General features: G+C 41.3%; 1 long non-coding RNA gene across 1 annotated transcript in view; it reads right to left on the bottom strand.

The window, feature by feature from the left end:
- Positions 1 to 17,566, bottom strand: part of LOC105480441 (uncharacterized) — a 339,420-nt gene that overhangs the window by 264,533 nt on the left and 57,321 nt on the right. The window contains exons 3-4 of the long non-coding RNA XR_011607746.1: positions 15,754 to 15,876; positions 7,320 to 7,421 (exon numbers count right to left, since the gene is read on the bottom strand). This is a non-coding gene — a long non-coding RNA (uncharacterized lncRNA). The remainder of the gene's footprint in view (positions 1 to 7,319; positions 7,422 to 15,753; positions 15,877 to 17,566) is intronic.

Below are 17,566 nucleotides of genomic sequence, written 5' to 3'. Positions count from 1 at the left end.
GAACTCAAGCAATCCACCTGCCTCGACCTCCCAAAATGCTGGGATTACAGGTGCGAGCCACCACTCCTGGCCAGGTACTTCTTTATGGAAGTGCAAGAAGGGACTAATATAGATGAAATATGTTAACCAATTGTGTTTTCTACTTAAAACTGGCAGTTGGAAAACTTATAGACAAATCTATGCCCTATCAATAGCAAGTATGTAAAAACTTCTTGGCAGGGCGCGGTGGCTCATGCCTGTAATCCCAGCACTTTGGGAGGCTGAGGCAGGCGGATCACAAGGTCAGGAGATGGAGACCATCCTGGTTAACAAGGTGAAACCCCGTCTCTACTAAAAATACAAAAAATTAGCCAACTTGGCAGTGGCATGTGCCTGTATTCCCAGCTACTCAGGAGGCTGAGACAGGAGAATGGCATGAACCTGGGAGGTGGAGCCTGCAGTGAGCCGAGATCATGACACTGCACTCCAGCCTGGGTGACAGAGCAAGACTCCATCTAAAAAAACAAAAAAAAATTTTATTAGTACATTTCCTTATAGTAGCCTCATTTCTAGCTCTATTTTATGTCCCTGACTTCTTTGTTCTTCCCCATTCTAAGTGAAGAAAGTGGATCCACATGGGGCTCACAGGGACACACAGGGAATAATAGCCACACTCTAAGTCAGCATGGTGATAGCAATAGTAACTTGCAAAGAGAAGGAGACTCTCTTGGGACTCTAATTATCAGGTCCCAAATTTCCTCCCCATATGGGGGTTCTTCCTTCACTGCTTAGCATTTGAAAATTTGAATTTGACTGCTCTTGCCATTGCTGACTACAACTGAGTCAGCATCTCCCAAAACTCTGTTAATGGAAGAGAGTTTTATCATGGAGATCAATGTTAGGAAGAAAACAGACATTCTATCTGTATGATCCAACTCAATATTATGGTAACAGAAAAGGTGTGGAAATTGTGTAGAGATCCATGGGAGATTATTGTTGAATTAAGACTTATATATCTATAACAGATCAGTTTTGTTTGTTTGTTTTTATTGAGGGATAATTTTAAAAGTCTATGTGTGTAAGCATCTCACATGAAGAGGGAATTGGAACTATGTCTCTGGTAAAAAAAAAAAAAAAAAAAAAAAAAAAAAAAACCTGAGAATTTTGGAAAGCTATCCTATCTGTGAAAATGGGACTAGGAACAATCCCATCCACTAGCCTGGGAAAGTGTCAATAGATCTTGAAGTTAACCAGGAGCCTGGGTGGAAAATATATAACTCATGGGAAATCAAATATAAGGTTATAGAGTCCAAATTTTCATTACCTTTCTCTTGCAGGAAACCAAAGTGATAAATTAACATTAAAAATTATCTAGGATTAGCCAGGTATAGTAGTCCATGCCTACAGTCCCAGCTACTAGAGAGGCTAAGGCAGGAGGATCACTTGAGCACAAGAGATCAAGGCTCCAGTGAGCTATGATGGCACCACTGCACTCCAGCCTCAGCAACAGAGCAAGAACCTGTCTCTAAAAAAGAAATTAAGGCATGGCGTGATGGCTTACATCTGTAATCCCAGCATTTTGGGAGGCCAAGTGGGGAGCGGATCACTTAAGGCCAGGAGTTTGAGACCACCTGTGCAACATGGTGAGACCCCATCTTTACTAAAAAATACAAAAATTAGCTGGGTATGGTGGGGCATGCCTGTAATCCCAGCTACTCAGGAGGCTCAGGCAGGAGAATCACTTGAACTCCAGAGGAGGAGGTTGCAGTGAGCTGAGATTGAGCCTCTGCACTCCAGCCTGGGTAACAAAGCGAGACTCTTTCTCAAAAAAAAAGTAAATAAAAATAGGCCAGGAGCAGTGGCTCATGCCTGTAATCCCAGCACTCTGGGAGGCCAAGGCAGGTGTATCACTTGAGGCCAGGAGTTCAAGACCGCCTGGCCAATGTGGTGAGACACTGTCTGTAATAAAAATACAAAAATTAGCTGGGCATGGTGGCACATGCCTGTAATCTCAGCTACTCACGAGGCTGACGCACAAGAATCGCTTGAACCCAGGAGGTGGAGATGGCAGTGAGCCTAGATTGCACCATTGCACTCTAGCCTGGACAACACAGTGAGACCCTGTCTCAAAAATAAATAAATAAATAAAACACAAAATAAAAACAAAAATTGAGCCAGGCACGGTAGCTCACGCCTGTAATCTCAGCACTTTGGGAGGCCTAGGCAGATGATCACTTGAGCCCAGGAGTTCAAGACCAGCCTGGGCAAAATGGTGAAACCCTGTCTCTACAAAAAATAATACAAAAAATTAGGTGTGGTGGTGCACCCCTGTAGTCCCAGCTACTTGGGGGCCGAGGTGGGAAGATCATTTAGACCCAGGAGATGGAGGCTGCAGTGAGGGAGATTGTGCTACTGCACTCCAGCCTAGGTGTCAGAGTGTCTCCAAAAAAAAAAAAAATCGGTCTAGGATTTGTGGACTCTAGGACTGAAGTAGAAGCAAACTCAAAATAGTTTTGCAGTGATACTTTGACAATTCAGAGCACAAAGGAGTCACCACCATCACCTTCCAAAAAAATGAAACACTAAGGTAACTTTACAATAAGAAATTATTAACTACACAAGGAAGCAATCTACCTTGAGGGAGAATTGGCAGACACAACAAACAGGGAGAAGCAGTATTTTCACCGTCTGGAGAAAATATAGCAATCTATAAGATTAAAATAGAAGTATGTTTAAAATAATTAAAGATACTGAGACAGCCAGGTGGGAGAGGGTCCCTGGCAAAACTCTAACTGACTGGCACACTGGGGCAGAGCCACAGAAGTTCACCCCATTTTCAGGTGGGAGGAGCCTAGCCCCTCCTCTTCCGTGTGTGTGGAACCTGGGATTCAAGCTGTGAGGCGAGAAGCACACCAGAGGAACTCTGGCCTTGTGGAGAGTCCCTGTTTCTCCCTTTATTTCCTTTTCACCCAATAAAACCCTATCTTACCCTTCAAACTATCTGCGAGTCTGAACTGGCCTTGTCCCTGGCCATGGGACAAGGACCCCGTCTTTAGCTGAACTAAGGAAAAATCCTGTAATGATATCATCATGAAAGAACAATGGGATGTGAAAAGAATAGGTAGAGAGAGAGAAAAGACCAAATATAACTTTTAGAAATGAAAACCTGTTTAAATATCAGATTCAACACTGAATAGAGAATTAGCAAACTGGTGGATAGATTTGAACAAAGTACTCACAATATAACTCAGAGATAAAGAGGTGGAGATTCATCAAGAAATAGAAGCAGAAACAAGGATAAATGGGTGAGAAGGTTAATGTTCTATGTATCTAGCGTGTCTAACATGTCAAAGACAAAGTGCACCAAGAAATTAAGGAGATGATTTTATTCAGTCTATAGCAATAGATGAATGTTCATTAATGAGGAATGTTTCAGTGAAAAGGAAGGGAACCTGGGTTTGCAGAGGCAGGTAAACAAGAGAGTCGTCGAGAGTCCAACTGAGTCATGAGGAAGGATGGAGATGTGTCTTATATCAGACTATACAAGGGCAGGGTGCCCTTTGAGGTTAGCTGTTTCCAGAATACAAAAACGAGGGTAGATTTCTTAACCATCCCTGCTTTCCAGAAGCACAGATTTCAGATGAAGTTCAACATTACCAAATAGGAGTTTCAGAAAGACAAAGTAGAAAGAATAGAGGGTATCTGAAAAAGATAACATCACAAAAATGTTTAGAATTAAAGAGAGACATAAGTCCTTAGAATGATGAAGTACATTGGGTCTCAAATAAAGTTAAGCGAAACATGAGTCATACCTAGACACGATAGAAAAACTACAAATATGAAGAAATATTAAAATGTCATTAATCAAGAATATTTTTCTTGCTCTTTTTAAAAAATCTTGCCACAATTTGATTACTGGTTTTATACAGTTAAGGTTATATTTTTTATTGAAATTAAGAAGTTAAGCAAAATCAAAATCAGTTATTAAAATAAGCCTTGGAACTCACATCGCTAGTAAGTGGTTGAGTTGGGCCTTCAAGCCACATCTTCTGATTCAAAATACTATTTATACCATTTTATTCTAGTGATACCATGAAGCCTATAGCACCTCCTTCTCAATTTAGTATGTTTCATTTAGCCTAAGGAAAAGATTGAAGGTTGTTGCAACTACATATACTTTATATTTCTTCTTAAGTGTCACAATTGAGTACAATTAGAGTTCAATTTCTCTTTACAATGGATGTTCCCAGAGGGTAAACAGAGAAAGAATGTATGCACTCTTTAAGCAAAGCTTTATTTTTCTCTATATGTCAGCATGCAAAATCCCCTAGCAACATTTGACTTTCATACTTATGGAAATCAGATTGGTCTCCCTTGTTAGAGTGGGCATATTGATGGCCCGTGTTATTTCCTCTATATGGGGTTCCAGCTGTGTTGTCAGTCAGCAGTACCCCTTTCTGAGGGCTGAAGAGCATCTTTTTGAAAGCATTGCCCTAAAGCTGCTGCTGCTGCCACTCCTACCATGCTCCAAATCATCAGCTTTCTAATGTGCCCTGAGAACCCTGGGCAAAGGGACAAAAAAAACATTATTTTAGACTTCAGTTCAGTTGGGGATCAGAAGTTGTATGGAGCCACTGAGTGAAGGCATTTAATGTATTCATACAATAAATGTTTGAACACCTGTTATGCGCTCACATTGTGCTAGGCACTAGGGATCTGCTATCAAGAGATAATCCCTATCCTCATGTAGCTCACAGATTAGGCTGGCAAACTGACATTTTAAAAATACTGTAACTACACAAGTAACTCAGCCTCCTTTTCATCTCTTGCAAACCTTGATGCAGGACACAGCATCTCTCTCCTTTCCAGTAAATAAATAGACAATCTGTTCTGCACCAAAAGCATTAATGAACTGCATAGGTGTTGACCAAGATTTTGTGTAGTAAACTCCTACACAAAAAAACTTACAAAATCTCCTATACAAATCCTATGGGAAACTCCCACACAAAATCTTACAAAATCTCCTATACAAATCCTATGGGAAACTCCTACACAAAATCTTACAAAATCTCCCATACAAATCCTATAGGAAGCTCCTACACAAAATCTCCTATATAAATCCTGTAGGAAATTCCTATGCAAAATCTCAGCCTGACATCCCCAATTCTCTTTGGAAGTATCTGGTCTCCAAGCTGGATTCTTCTTTGCCCTGGACCTGTTTCCCAAGCTTGTGGTCTTGTGTCTCCCTCTCCTGTTTTTTTCCCCTGGAAATTTTGTTTTCCTGTAGCGCCACCCTGTCCCCTTCCTGGTGAGCAGTTCAGCTCTGCCTGGGAGTTCACCTCCAGCCTTGCATACTGGTAGCACTTTGGGGCCCTCCAGCAGCTGGAACCCACCTCCTCAGAAGATGGTATGTGTGTTTGGGGGTGGGGAGTATAAATAACATGGAAATCAGGTTGTGCTGCACTTACATAGGGAGTAATTATAATTGTGTTTATTTGATAGAGGGAGGCACAGGTGCCAGGAGACTGAGTAAGAAGTGAGCGTGTGAGACAGCTGCTCGCCAGCCGCATCAGGCCCTGGCCCCTGAGTCAGCCTGTGTCTAATTAGGAGCAGGCTTCAATCGCCGTCTGAATAATTCTCTGGGATTGAGTTTCTTCCTGAATGACTCGATTCACACTGGATAAGAAACTGTCTCTCTCCACTAGGAAGTGGAATAAAACAACTGACTCACATTTCACGCTTCCGTTTTTGCCAAGTGGAGATGATAATGTCTCAGTTACTCAGATGTGGGCTAGAGCTGAATCTGCTTTTTATAACTGACTGATTTATCAAGGAAGTGAAAATCCAGGTATGGAGATGGAGCAGGGACCCCTTTTAGGGGTCTGTGGGCTCCCCAAGCATGGAAATAAAGGAATATCTTGAGCTCCTTCAAGGGAAATTCCAGACACCTAGCTAGCCCTGAAAGTGAATCAGCAGCTTGATAAACGAGAAGGTAATGGTAGTCCCAGCTACTCGGGAGGCTGAGGCAGGAGAATGGCCTGAACTCGGGAGGCAGAGCTTGCAGTGAGCCGAGATCGCGCCACTGGACTCCAGCCTGGGCGACAGAGCGAGACTGTGTCTCAAAAAAAAAAAAAAAAAAAAAAAAAAAGGGTAATGGTAGCCCGAAACGAAGAAGGTAATGGTAGCCTGAAACAAGCCCCAAGATGTTTGGTTCCCTATAAAAACTAAAGATAACATCTTAACATATGTACCTGAGTTATTTTTCATAAACCTGGACCTCCAACAAATGGATACACTGGCACGTAGACCTCAGGTAAGGGAGAACTGAGGACTGAATTCTGACAACCATTCTTTGTTCTAGATTTCTTCCTGAGGGTCCTGGAGGAAGTCACACCCATGAGCCAGAGCTAACATTCTTTCTGCTGACCATAAATTATTAAACAAAGCTTCTCTTCTTTAACCAATTGCAAATCAGAAAATCTTTGAACCTGCCTATGACCTGTAAGCTCCTGCTTCAAGATATCCCACCCTTTCAGGCCATAACCCACGTGTAGCCTCCATGTATTGATTTATGATTTTGCTTGTAACTTCTGCTTTCCTGAAATTTACCCCTGTTTTTAAAAACCCTTACTTGCAAGTCATTGGGGAAGTCAGGACATAAGCTTTAGCTGCCAATTCTCCTTTCTTGGTGCCCTGCAAATAAATACCTTCCTTTCTTGCCACTTCAAACCTCAGTGTGGATGTCTGGCCTTACTGTGCCAGGCCAGTGGAGCCCAGTTTGATTCTATAATAGTACCGTGAAGCCAAGGGAGCCATAATGAGTCAAGTTCTGGGTCCTAGCCTCCACATCAAGTCTTAGAGTGGAATTATTCCTCAACCAGGTGGTCTGGTCTCACTCTAGACAAGGCCTATGAGGTCCTGTGGGTTCAGAAGACCCCTCCCACCAAGGCCCACCTTTCCTGGATACCTTCTGAAGGAGGTAAAAATTCTAGGTATCCTTTAAACACCTATGATGTCCTAGACCCAGACACAGAGCATGATGCTTTAGAGACCACTGGTGGATGCCACTTGTAGATACTGGAAAAGAGAGTTTAAGAACATATGGCAAAGACTAAATTCAAAGACTAAGGTGGGAACAAACCTGACCACCATGGCCAAAAGTAGGAACAGTCCCCAGATCTAGAGAACTGGGCACTTCAGGTGCCCAGGACCTGTGGTGTTTGTGGAGAGGTGAGGACTTTGACCTGAATTTATGTGTGTATTAGTTCATTTTCACATTGCTATAAAGAACTTCCCTGAAACTAGGTAATTTATAAAGGAAAAAGGTTTAATTCACTCACAGTTCCACATGGCTGGGGAGGCCTCAGGAAACTTACAATCATGGCGGATGGGGAAGCAGGCACCTTCTTTCACAGGGTGGCAGCAGGGAGAAGAGTGTGAGCCTGTGAAGGAGGAAATGTCAAACACTTATAAAACTGTCAGATCTTGTGAGAACTCACTCACTATCATGAGAACAGCATAGGGGAAACCACTTCCATGATCCAATCACCCCCCTCTCTCCACACATGGGGATTACAATTTCAGATGAGATTTGGGTGGGAACACAGAGCCAAACTATTTCAATGTGTCTTTGAATTACCAATCGTGATTGAGAAAGGCAGCCAGTAGGATCCTGCTTTTTATTCTCTTAATATTATTTCATGTATAGTCCCCCATGTCATTTCATATTGGAAACACGGTAGTTCTACCAACTATTACCAAAAAAAGAGAAGAAATCCATGATTTATATGCACACAATTGTGCCACAGTACTACTCAGTGTGTCCTGGAAATGTGTCCACAAGATATTTAGCATCATGGTAAGTACATTGTACCACACTGAGGTGACAAATTTTCTTCAGCTGCGTTATGATCATCAATAGGGAGTTCACACATTCTCCCCACCCACATGGTTGGTTGCAGGACATGATCTTGTTATTTTAAAGAGCAACCTGCCAATGAAAAAAATGATCACTTTTGACCCTTTCCCTCAAGATTCAACAAAACTAAGAATTGACAAACTGAAGTCTTTATTGGGTAAAATCTGTAAAATTACAGTGAGCTGACATTTGCTGAGCTTGGAATGCATACTAAGAAATACAACAACCATGCAATATAAGCACCTTTATTATCCCTATTTTGTAGAGCAGGAAACCAAACCTTAAAAAAGGTTAAGTAACTAGGCTAGAGTCATCCAGTAAACAAATAGTGGTACCAGGACTCAAATCAAATCTTTCTGGGGTCAAGCCCACATGTAGAGCCATTCTGCTCTTTCCTGGGAATGCACATCGGATACCCTTAGGAATCTTTTCTGATGTTTAGGTTCATAGTGTGTTGGTACTGCACCCTGGTTTTCCTCTCTTCCGCAGTGTGCTCTGAGCAAAACAGTTCTTCCCATGATCGAGAGACTCTTTATCAGAATAATTGTATCATGACTACTCTGTTCCCTGGCCCTTCTGTCCTTAATCAAGTCAAGCTAGATAACCATATCAAATAGTGGATTCTGATTTTAAATTCACCACCCCTAGGAAATGGAAAGCCACCAATCTGTTTAGATCAATGGTCTCCAAACTTTTTGGCACCAGGGATTGGTTTTGTGGAAGAAAATTTTTCCACAGAGGGGTGGGGATGTGGGGATGGTTTTGGGATAAAATCGTTCCACCTCAGATCATCAGGGATTAGTTAGATTCTCATAAGGAGCACACAACCTAGATCTCTCAAATGCGCAGTTTACAATAGGGTTCGCGCTCCTATGAGAAACTAATTCTGCTGCTGATCTGATAGGAGGTGGAGCTCAGCCGGTAATGCTCACCTCCCCACCGCCCCTTACCTCCTGCTATACAGCCTGGTTCCTAACAGGCCACAGACCAGTACCTGGGGCCCGGGGGTTGGGAACCCCTGATTTAGATGATCCTATAGAAAAATCAGTTCTGCCCAGGCCTGACCCAGCTTGAAACCTGAAGTGGATGAAGGCACAGGCCTGAGGTAACATACCGTTTAGAGTCACTAAGATGTCATTAGAACCCATCAGAAGTTTCTCAGTGAAGTCAAAAGCATCCTCATGTGGAATAAAAGAAAATGCTTACCATGGAAGGAGCCCTTCTGTGATGTTCATTGGAACTGTAAGGTCCTCTGAGCTGGCCACACATGGTCAAGCCATCGTGACATTTTCCCCTCCCTTGTGATAATGTACTTTGTGATATTCCCCGTCCTTGTGAATGTACTTTGTAACATTCCTCCCCACCCTTGTGACAATACATCCTCCATGCCCCTGTGAATGTACTTTGTAACATCCATCCCCTACCCACAAAAAATTGCTCCTGACTCCACCGCCTATCCCAAACCTATAAGAACCAATGATAATCCCACCACCCTTCACTGACTCCTTTCTCGGACTCAGCCCACTTGCACCCAAGTGAATAAACAGTCTTGTTGCTCACACTAAGCCTGCTCAGGTGGTCTCTTATACGGACGTGAGTAACAGGAACTTGAATAACCATAGCTGTGCCACGAACCCTGGGGCCTTCCAGGTAATAATGCCTTAGGTCAGTTGAAATTCTTAAACTAAAGAGTAATTTATTTTATTATCTAAGTTGTAAACCTTTTATATACCTTCCAATAAATTTTCTCTCCCCTCCCCGCCCCTAAAAAGTCACAAAACAAAACTGAAATTAACATTGTAGAAAAGTGAAAAATGTTTTGGCAACATGAAAGTCCCAAAAAGAACTTTTAAAAACAATTTGAACAAGATTTTATAATTAAATACACATACATTTTCTGTATTCATAGGGACTATAAATGACTTATGATACTGAGTGGTAAATAATGGGAAAATAGTGGCATGAAAAATCACTTCAGACAGGTTAAAATATCGTATTAGATAATGGAAGCCATGTGTTCCAATGTCAAAGGGAGTTAACAAATAGAAATAGGGAAAGGTGAGAATCAACACTGTGGTTGGTGGGGTTGGGAAGGTAATCTCAAAGTATTCTGCCTACAAATTACTTACTAATTACAAATGGGGAAAATATTGATAGCAACTTTCATCATCAGTAATACATTAACATAATCAATAATGGAACAAGCTGATGTTGTGTGCCTCCTGATATGGCGCACAGACTAGGATACAATATCATGCCTGTCGTATTTCTGCCAAAAAATGTATAACCTGAATCTAATTATGCAGAAACTTCAAAGTAAAATTTAAAAATATCTTATAAAATAACTAGCCTTTACTCACAATTTTCAAAAATATGTAAGACAAGGAGAGATAAAGAAGCTGTTACACACTATAAGAGACTAAAGAGACATGACAACTAAATTCACAAGATGCTCCTGGATTGGGTCCTGGGCCACGAAAAATAACAACCACAAAAAAACATTACTGGGACAATTAGAGCAATTCAAATCTGAATTTTAGGTTACAGTATTACATCAAAGTTATGGTTTATGATGTTGATCATTGTAGTGTGGTTCCGTAAGAAAAGTCCCTGCTTTTAGTATATACAAACTATAAAGAATTTGTGGCTAGCAGATTATAATATGTGAAAATTACTTTCAAATGGTTTAGGAAAACATAGAGTGAGTGAGAGCAAATGATAAAGCATATGGAATGAAACATTAACAATTGGTGAATCAGAATAAAGGGAACACAAGTGTTTCTTATATTATTCGTGTGACTTTTTTGAAAGTCTGAAATTATATTAAAATAAAAATGTTTAAATGTCCTGTCTCACAGCATTCAATACATCTCTTTTAAGAACATAAAGAGTGTATACTTTCTTTTTGCTGCTGTCACAAACACATTAGCTTAAAACAACACAAATGTATTATCTTATGTGCCTTTTTCAGCTTCTAGAGGCTACCTGCACTTCTTGGCTCATGGCTCCTTCCTTACCTCACTCTACCTCTACCTCAACCTCACATCTCCTTCCCTGATCCTGACTCTTGCCTCCTGCTTATAAGGACCTTTGTGAACACTTGTGTATAAGCCACAGAATGGTTGGCTTAAACCAGGGGTCCCCAACTTCTGGGCCACAGACCGGTACAAGTCCATGGCCTGTTAGGAACCAGGCTGAACAGCATGAAGCGAGTGGTGGGCCAGCCAGCGTTACCGCCTGAGCTCCACCTCCTGTTAGATCAGCAGTCGCATGGTATTCTAATAGGAGAACGAACCCTATTGTGAACTGCACATGCAAGGGATCTAGGTTGTGCACTCCTTATGAGAATCTAAGTAATACCTGATGATCTGAGGTAGAAAAGTTTCATCCAGAAACCATCCCTGCCTCCCATCCGTGGAAAAATTGTCTTTCAGGAAACCGGTCCCTGGTGCCAAAAAGGTTAAGGACAAATGACTTAAACAACAGAAATTTATTTTCTCACATTTCTGGAGACTGGAACTAATCAAGGGCTGGTTTCCTCTGTGGCCTCTCTGGTTTGCTTTAAATGGTCATCCTTGTGGGCATGCACACAAGGTATCTCGTTTTATGTCCATATTTCCTGTCCTTACAAAGAAAACCAGTCAGGTTGACTTAGGATCCATCTTGATGGTCTCGTTTTAACTTAATCACCTCATTTAAGGCCCTGTTTCCAAAAATAGGCACAACCTGAGGTATAGGAAGTTAGGGCTTCAATATATGAATTTTAGGGGAATGCAGTTCATCCCACAACAGCCACATAAATATAAAGACACATGTCTTTCTTATTCTCCCTCCTTCTCACTCCAACCACAGAAGAGGGAGGGCAGGAGAAGTGAAAAGGCAAGTCATGCCCTTCTTTACCTCAAGCCCCTTCCTGAAACTTACCCTGGCCTGGTGGTTTGAGAAAGAGAATGAACATCATATTGGATGTAAGATTTAGTTTTTAAACTACTCTAGATAGGAAAGCGCATTTTAATAATTAAAAGTAACCAGAAAACTATGAGATCTGCCCAAGATATTCTTAAGGGCAGGAAAGGGAGATTTCATGGAATATGGTTGAAAGAAATGATTGGAAAAAAAAACCAAAACAGTTCATATTTCTGTTCTGTTGAGTGTAGACTATTGAATAAACTGAGCATAATATATGTTCATATGTAAAGAAGACTGTGATATGTAATTTACTGATTAAAACAAATTGAGACTAATGATGCACATCATGATAATATTTAGATAAAAGATTGTGATAGGTGCCTACTGTTATTGGCTGCCAAGCACTCCTTCCCCTACTTTGTCTAGTAACCTTCTCCAGCAGTAGATTAGACATGTGACTCCAGCTGAGCTTCTCATAATACCTCACACCCTTGGCTGGAGTGGTTAATCAACAGGCTAAACCAATCAGAAACATTACCTGGGATTTTTCTTTTTTTTTTTTTTTTTTTTTTTTGAGACGGAGTCTTGCTCTGTAGCCCGGGCTGGAGTGCAGTGGCCGGATCTCAGCTCACTGCAAGCTCCGCCTCCCGGGTTTGCGCCATTCTCCTGCCTCAGCCTCCTGAGTAGCTGGGACTACAGGCGCCCGCCACCTCGCCCGGCTAGTTTTTTTTGTATTTTTAGTAGAGACGGGGTTTCACCGTGTTAGCCAGGATGGTCTCAATCTCCTGACCTCGTGATCCGCCCGTCTCGGCCTCCCAAAGTGCTGGGATTACAGGCTTGAGCCACCGCGCCCGGCCTTACCTGGGATTTTTCAAGCTGGGAGACCAACACCTCTTTTTACTTCAGTCATAAAGTTGTAAGAGACTCAGAGCCAGGAGGTCCTGGTGGCCACATCCTTGACTCATGGAAAGCCCAATGTGGGAGAATGAAGCCAACACACCTTGAGACATAGAGATGAGAGACAAAGAGAGTAATTCCTGGTGATGTTCTAGTCCTGGCTTCAATCATGTCTAAGGTAGGTAATTCTACTCGTATGCTTCCAGAATTTTGGTTATCCAAGCCAAGAAAATCGTTCGGCTTAAGCCAGTTTGCTTTGGTTTCTATCCATTGAAACCAAAGAATCTTGAAAAAAAAATACGTATTTATGTGGTGTAATTGTGTTTCATGGAAAATATCTGGAAAGATACATACTAAATTGTTAATAATGGTTAATTCTCATTAACATTCTGCTTCCCCCCACTGTTTCATATTCTTTATATTAATTGTTTGCTACATTTATAATAAAATATGTTTAGGAAAATGAGAACACAAACTAGTATACCACTGATGATAGTCAAGAAAAATGTATTCATATATAGTGAATAAGAAGATAAAATTAATTTAGAATAAGAGACGTTTCATTTAACATTTTTAAATGGTAAACCACAGCCCTACAAAGATAAAGGGGATGTTTCAATAAGTCATATACAGAAAGAGCACTAAATATATACGGGACAACCAAATAATACTGATGCAAGAATGCAAATGTCCTCCCCTCCCAAAACCATGGAAACCTCAGGATCTGCCTATGGGGTCACCTCTGATATCTCTTATGTGCATAGACGCATCTGCTTCCCATGCAACACTGATATATTACTTGATCATTGTTGGTCCTTGTCTTAGCTACCTATGGCTGCATTACAAATGACCCCAAAACTTAGCAGCTTAAAAGAATAAGCATTTATTATCTCAGAGTTTCTGTGTGTCAGGAATGGGGGTATGGCTTAGCTAAGTGCCTCTGACTCAGGATCTGTCAAAGGCTGTGATCAGTGCGTCATCTAGGGCTGCAGTCATCTCAGGGCTCAACCGAGGAAGGGTCCTTTTCCAAAGTCACTCACTTGGCTGCAGGCAGGCCTCAGGTGCTTGCTGGCTATTTGCTTGGGACATTAGTTACTTGTGATCTGGGCTGTTCATAACATGACAGTTCACTTTCCCAAAACTGAGAGAGAGACAGAGAGAGAGAGAGAGAGAGAGAGAGAGAGAGAGAGAGAGAGAGAGAAAGGAAAGCAAGATGGAAATCATAGTCAACCAGGCCTGATTTTGCCCTCAGGGGGACCTTTGGCAATATTTAGAGGCATTCTTGGTTGTCACGACTGTGGGAAGGAGAAGGAAGGTACTACTAGTATCCTGTTTGTAGAGATCAGGGATGTTGTTACACATCCTACAATGCACAAGACAGCCCCCTACAACAAAGAATGACCTGGCCAAAATGTTAAAGTGCAAAGTTGAGAAGCCCTGACCTTGAGTGTTGAATGTTTGCAGAGCACATTATGTACATTCCCCCGATCCTCATATGACTCTATAAGGTAAGAGTTATTATCTCTTCCTTTTATTGCTGGGGAAACTGAGGCTTACAGGAGTTCAGTGATTTGCTCTAAGCAAGCAAGTAGGGAGGCTGGATTTGAACGAAGGTTTGGTCTCATTCCATTGCCAGGCTCTTTCAGTGTGAAGCAGGAACAGAGAGAGGTAAGAAAAGGAACAAGCTCTGGGAGAGGGGAGGGGAGAAATGCCCTCTCTGCCAGGAAATGTTCCAGATGCCATTCTTGTCACCTCATTTGAAACTCGCAATGAGGCAAGAACATAAGCCTGAGCAGACTCTGTTCTCTGGGAGAAGACAGTTTGGCAAGGTCCTGGTTTGCATCATTGTTGAGCTGGAGCTGTGGATTGCTATGGTTCCTGGAAATCCACAGTGTCCACACTACCGCACCCTCTCCCTTCTTCGGGCCCCAGCTGGGTCCGTATGAATCACTTGTGACTGCTCGGAGGAGCCATGCTGAGCTCCCCTCCATTCTGCTTTCAATACGGTAGGCCTGGCCTCCTTGGTGCCCAGGGACACACCACCAATAAGAGCACATTGTGAAGCCATCTGATAAGTACATTTCACATTTCTTGTGATTTCACTCTAATTGTGTTCCCCACCCTACCTTCCCCTTTTAAGACTTTCAGAATTATTTCCTTCTGATCCCCTTGGTCAGAATTTGAACATTTCATTTCCCAAATGTCATTTTGAGATAGATTATCTATCATAATTATGCCCTCCCACAGTACCTTCCAGATGGGGATTCAGGATTCACCTCTTGATTTAAAGGGTTTGTTGTTTTTGGTTTTGGTTTTGGTTATGAGATGGACTCTTGCTCTGTCACCCAGGCTGGAGTGCAGTGATGCAATCTCGGCTCACTGTAGCCTCCACCTTCTGGGTTCAAGCAATTCTCCTGCCTCAGCCTCCCGAGTAGCTGGGATTATAGGTGCCCGCCACCATGTCTGGCTAATTTTTGTATTTTTAGTAGAAACGAGGTTACACCACATTGGCCAGGCTGGTCTCAAATTCCTGATCTCAAGTGATCCGCCCACCTTAGCCTCCCAAAGTGCTGGGATTACAGGCATGAGCCACCATGCCCAGCTTTGATTTAAAGGGTTTGAATAGGACTTACTCCTTCTAGAAAGGGAACATGCAAGTCCATTTTGAGGAGGTTCTAAAAAAAACAAAGAAGACAAAAAGTAACAAAACAAACAAACAAAAAACAGCAAGAAGCTGTGAGTGACACAAACTTTTAGAGGATTTGTATTAAAAATTTTCAGGTTTGCAGGCACTATGAAAGCTCTTAGTTCTTATTTAAAGTTTTACATAAAAGAAAAATTTGGCAGGGGGAAATAGTTTTCTCCACCCAGGAGCTGTAAAAATGAATGAACATCTATCTCCTTAGTTGAGAATTTGTAGGTCTATGCCTGCTGGGATTTCAAAGGGCATACATTCTTTGGCCAAATATGACCTTGGCATATAACCAATCTCATAGGAGCATTAGTTGTTGCAGCTTGAGTCTGTGTTTGAGTGACTAATGTCATCTAACCTTGTTCTTACCATGACCTAAACTTTGGAGCAGTTCTTCAGCTGAACTTGCAGTAGATCTTGTACAAAATTATACAAGCTTCCTCAGTCCTTCCACTGTCAGCTGGTGTCCTGCAGGCTGCATCTAGAAACAGACAAAAGCTGGTCTGAAAACGGCAGTTACCAAGTAACAAAAATGAGTGGGGCCTTTTAAATTCAACAGGAAAACATAGTCAGCAAAACCACACGAAAAGAACAAATCAGGTGACATCTAGTAGCCTGCTCCTTCTACCAGGTTATTTACAGTTTCTGACTGGTTGGCATGGATTAGTTCTCTGATTCGGGTAACAAGTTAGTTATTGAATTACCAGGATTTTGTTTTGACAGAAATTTTCCTTCGGAGTTACCTTTTTTGCCCCCTGAATCTTTTTGGTTTCTATCGTATATAGAAATTCATTACATAAGGATTTTCAAATATTTTTGGAAATGGCCACAGTAAGAAATTGATTTTATACTGTGACAACACATATACACACACACATACACACACACACACACACACACACACTTGAAAAACTAAGAGAAAAATTCTACAGAAAGTATATTCACTCTTACTATGTATGACTCACTTTAATATTTTCCATTTATTTCTTTCCAGACTAGTCTAGTCTGGTCTGTTAAAAATGTTTTTGGCTGCCTATTAAATTAATTTCACAACCCATGAAAGGAACATGTCCTTCAGTTTGAAAAATATTATATTACTTGAACTGTGGTTTTAAAATGACAATTTATAGCATTCTGATGAAATTCAAAGTATAACTAGAAAGGGAATTTAATCAGTTTCCAGGATCGTTCCTGTGGTATCTGTAATTTTGCTTATCCAACTCCTCAGTGAAATTGTAGTGCACTTATAGTGTCACTCTTTTCTGTTTCAATTCTGATGGTTATATGTGAAAACTTTGCATTTACATCAGTCTCCTTTCTACGTCGTCAAACAGACAGGTTCTTTGGAGCTTCTTCCAGTGTTATACCCAGGAGGTTGGGAACATTGGAGAACATCGTGCCACTTGGCTGTGGTTGGGGTGTATGCAGAGACAAAGGAGTCCATGCTGGAAACAGCATGCCAAGGAAGTGCCAAGCCTTAATCAGAGCCATCAACCTGGAATCAGCACCAGGGAAAGACAGGGTAGCCAGCTGTAAGCCAAGTAAGATGGAGACCGTGAAAGTCATGGCCAGAAGGAAAAGGCAGTGGAGTATAAGGCAGTTCTGAACCAAAGAATAAAAAGCTATGAGGGCTCTTTATACTGTTCTATGGCTCTGGTTAGGCGCATGCTTCAGATGCTTGAAGAGGAAACACCAAAGCTGTTTCCCAGAGCATCGCACTAGAATAAACTTTCACACTCACCCATAATAATTAATCCCATGAGCTATTTTCCCTTAAGAATCTGATATTAAGTTAAAGTTGTATAGTTCTTCTCACCCATATTACATAGTGGCAAATGCCAGACATTACATTGTTTCATCTATAAATATGTCAGTATGTGCACAAAAATGGTTTTTTAAAAATGAAACCCCAAATCCATTATCACACCTAAACATTTTTAACAATGATTTCTGAATACTATTCAATGTTCACTTAATAGTATTCATATTTCCCTATATATTTTTTGTTTGCTTTTACATTTTGTTTACTCTAACAAGGTTTTAAATTATGAGGGCCATACATTTTAATTCATTTAATGCATTTTAATACATTTTAATTGGTTGATTTGTCTCATTTGTCTCTCATTTGTAACTTCATTTTTTTTTTTTTTTTTGAGTGGTTAAAAGGTAAA

Source organism: Macaca nemestrina, chromosome 9 (genome assembly GCF_043159975.1).
Source record: "Macaca nemestrina isolate mMacNem1 chromosome 9, mMacNem.hap1, whole genome shotgun sequence".
Classification (NCBI taxonomy): Eukaryota; Metazoa; Chordata; class Mammalia; order Primates; family Cercopithecidae; genus Macaca; species Macaca nemestrina.
The sequence above is the reverse complement of the archived record's forward strand: the minus strand, read 5'-3'. Positions and strand labels throughout refer to the sequence as shown.